The sequence below is a fragment of the Octopus bimaculoides genome, chromosome 15 (genome assembly GCF_001194135.2).
Source record: "Octopus bimaculoides isolate UCB-OBI-ISO-001 chromosome 15, ASM119413v2, whole genome shotgun sequence".
Classification (NCBI taxonomy): Eukaryota; Metazoa; Mollusca; class Cephalopoda; order Octopoda; family Octopodidae; genus Octopus; species Octopus bimaculoides.
The window spans coordinates 29195701-29200204 of NC_068995.1; positions in this window are offsets into that span (position 1 = coordinate 29195701).

Sequence of the window (4504 nt, forward strand, 5' to 3'; positions counted from 1 at the left end):
AATACAAAGACCTGGAAATAGAGGTAACTCGAATGTGGAATCTAAAAACAGAAACAATTCCTATCATAGTAGGTGCCTTAGGTATAATAAAAAAATATTCAGACAAATACATAACAAAAACACCAGAACTTACAAATATATATAACATACAGAAAATTGCACTACTGGGCACTGCACACATCCTACGCAAAACACTTTCAATACAGTAACCATAAGAGCATCACAGCAAACCACAGCACATACCCAAGGCGCACAGAGCTGCGCTCGGTAGTGAAGTGAAAGCACGTTATAAAAATAAAACTACTGAACAATAATAATAATAATAAAAATTTATAATAATAATAACAACACTGACAGAACAATTCAAGCTAATCGACCAGACATAATTATTAAAGACGAGGAAGAAAATACTTGTACACTAATAGATGTAAGTGTTCCCACTAATAGAAACATATCTGTCAAGGAATTTGATAAACTAAGTAAATGTAAGGACATGGAAATTGAAATACAAAAAATATGGCATCTTAATACGAGAACTGTTCCTGTTATTGTAGGTGCTCTAGATATGATAAAAAAAGGGTTGTCAGAAACATTTAGATAAGATCTCAGGAGAACCATGCCTCAGAGAAATCCAAAAGATTGTGCAAACAAGTATTACCCATGTTATTATGTGCTCCATCTATCATTATTATTTTTATCATTTACTCTTTATCACAGGTTTTGTTGGAGCTCCTGGAGTCTTGCATGTTTAACGGCTTACTACCTGCAGACTATGGTACTATGTTACCCGTTCTTTTCAACTATCTAATACTTACCTGATTTATTCTGGCCGTGCCAAGGAGGCAAACCTTTTGTAACAGTTCTGCTGGGCACTCTATTCTAGTTTCCTTTATATTCCTCCTGATGCCTTGTGATATTGTTCCCAAGGATCCAACAATAATTGGCACTATCTTCACCGTCTTCATTTTCCATAACCAGGCTATATATAAATATAACTACTTATTCTGTCATGTCTGTATATATATTCAGATTTGGCAAGGACTGGACGGCCAGAGATAATGCAGTCAACTGTCTCACTGTGCTGATTGCTCATTCTGCTTTTAGTGTAAAGGACTGTTTTCATCATTTTGCTTTTATAGTGGTTTGTGGTCAGGCTTTGGACTTGTGTAGCGAGAATCAATCCTTCCGTTTCAGCTTTTAGTCTAGAGCTTTTGAACCATTGTTGGCTTTTACTTAGGCTCACTTCTCTGTCAAGCCTTGCAGGATATTGGCCATGGAGTGATTTGTCTCTTGATTTCTTCTTTAGTATGTCTTATTGTTCTGTTTACATGTTTTTTTTTTGTCTCTTTAACCATTTTTGCTATCTCATCTGAGATCAGTGTGTCACTGTAGTTTGTTTCTGTTTTTGTATTTTGTCGCCCTCAGCCCGTGTATAGAGAAAAGCGTTTTCTTCTTCTTCTTCTTCTTCTTCTTCTTCTTCTTCTTCTTCTTCTTCTTCTTCTTCTTCTTCTTCTTCTTCTTCTTCTTCTTCTTCTTCTTCTTCTTCTTCTTCTTCTTCTTCTTCTTCTTCTTCTTCTTCTTCTTCTTCTTCTTCTTCTTCTGCTTATTATTATTATTATTATTATTCAGTAGTTTTATTTTTATAACGTACTTTCACTTCACTACCGAGCGCAGCTCTGTGCGCCTTGGGTATGTGCTGTGGTTTGCTGTGGTGCTCTTATGTTTACTGTATTGAAAGTGTTTTGCGTATTATTATTATTATTATTATTATTATTATTATTATTATTATTATTATTATTATTATCATTATTAATGTTTTTATTATTTAACGGTATACACAAATGTGTCGCAATGTCACCGATACCACTCCACAGTTAGTTTTCTTAAGTATCGAGGATCTTTCGAACAATCCTGAGCAAATTTCTGTATTAGTGCATGCACGAATATTTGTGTATAAACGTACATACATATACTTGTATATCATAATGTAAGAATTGTAAAATATATAAAAAATATTTTTCACGTAGTACAAACCTTATGCGTTGGGTAAAATGGATTGCAATGTGGATTGTGCCGAAAGTAAGGCAAAAGCGGGTATAACCATTTTATTAACTATTTTATTTTCTGCTCGATTTGGGTGAGTAACTCTTCCTTTATAATTCTCTTCCTGTTCTTCATTTCAGGTAAATAATGGCTTCCAAGAAGAAGTTGTGTGCTGTCATTGAGTTCTTCATGGAAGAGTGCTGCAGGCTGTCTGCAGGCTGACATGCATAGGGGACTACAGGAAATAACAGAAATAACGTCATTGACAGGAGCAAAATGAACAGATGAAGTTTAAAGAAGTGAAGACCACGCAGTGGCAGATTGTCAGCCACGATTCCCGCGTCAAGTCACCGGCGAGTGAACGAAGTAATCGGCGCAAATAGACAAATCCCAGTGCAATGAGCATGCCGCATATTTGGATTGTGGTCACAATGCAATGTAGTGGAAAATAGTGGAAACCACCTTCAAATATCGGAAACTGTGTGCAAAGTGGGTAACTCGGCAATTGACAACCGATTTGGAGGAGAGTATTGTGGAAATCTGCTGTAATAAGCTGTGAGTGTTTGAAACTAATGAATTCACCTATTTTTTCTGATCTGGTGACAGGGAATGAAACGTGGACATTTTATTATGATCAAGAAATGAAGGCTCAACCCATGGAATGGTGCCACAACTTTTCTGCTGCAAAGTCTAAAAATTCTAAGTATCAGCGATGGCGTCTACTTCATTGTAAATGGTTTTAGGGATGACGTTTTATATATATATATACATATATATATATATATATATATATATATATATATATACGATGGGCTTTTTTTTTGTTTCCGTCTACCAGATCAACTCACAAGACTTTGGTTGGCCTAGGGCTACAGTACTGACAAGATGTTACGCTGTGAGACTGAACCCAGAACCACTGTATAGACAAGACTATCGGATGTTGTTATACACTGTTGGTCACATTGCGATTCCTCGTATTGTTTGAGCTTTTGAATGATGTCACCCAGATGGCTAAGCGGGCTGACCAATTATCCCGTCATAGAGTTACAGCAGAGTGGACTCAAGCAACGAAAGATGAAGTTATTTGCTCAAAACGCAATACAACGCCTGTTTGGGAATCGAAATCCCGAATTCGCTATCGCGAGTGCAACACCTAACCACTAGACTACGCGAGCGCAGCGCGCACACGCAGACATTTATGCGTTTACCTACGTATATTCAAGTATATGTGTGTATACGCTCGCATGCAGGTATGTGTGTGTGTGTGCACGCGGCGAGTGTGTGTGTGTGTGTGTGTGTGTGTGTGTGTGTGTGTGCGCGTGTGTGTGGTTGCCTGTATCTGTGTTTGTGTATCCTATGTCAGTCACAACAACAACTTTAGCAGCAGTCACACTACCTACCTAGTGAACTGCTAATCGTTGTGGCAATAGTATGAGAGAGCAGTAGACTCAACTGCAGATAACGACAGGCAGCAGCCGACGTTTTTCGGAAAGATTTTATAAACTCATACCTCTTTTTGTTATGCTTTGTACCTGCGTTTTCATTTTCTCTTTTTCTGTTTAGTTAATATAGAGTTGCGATTGGCCAACCGTAGCCTTTAGAGCTACAGAATGGTCCTAGGGAGGTGTGGCTTCATTTGGCCAGAAATGACAGATGTTCAATACTGTAATCCCTCGACTATCGCAGGTGTTATGTGCCAAAACATCCCGCGATATGTGAAAATCCGCGAAGTAGAAACAGTACTGTATTGTATATTTTTAAAGATTATTTTTTATAATTTGTATATATTTATTTTATTATAAATGCAAAACAACATCACGGAAGAATCGGCGTCAGCTTAAATAATAAATTGCAATAGGGGAACCGCAATATGGCGAGGGATTATTGTATACGATTCTGACCTCTTGTTTTGCTTTTTTTTTTTTTTTTGTACTAAATTATCGAGATGTGGTAGAGTTTGTATTGGAATGATAAAGATTGAGTAGAAGGTGAATATGTATTGATACACAACCTTATTCCTCACACAGTCTCTCTCTCTCTCTTTCTCTCTTACTCACACGCAAACACACATATACATACGCATTTATACGTTTGTGTGAGTATATATATGTTTATGCGCTTGTGTGTGTGTGTGTGTGTGTGTGTGTGTGTGTGTGTGTGTGTGTGTGTGTGTGTGTGTGTGTGTGTGTATGTGTGTGTGTGTGTATATGGGTGTGTGTGTATGTATGTATGTATGTATGTATGTATGAACTTAATTAATTTCTGAAGGCCATTCGTCACCTGAAATGTTCATAAACCGATTTGCCCATGAGGGATGTTTGTAAACTGAGGTACTACTCCATACATACTACTGTATGTATATCTAAAAAGGAGTTGGACATTTTTTTTTGTATTATTTATTCATCAGGTGCTTCGATTGTTGGTAAGGCTGGGGAATAGTATTATAACATATCCTTTATAT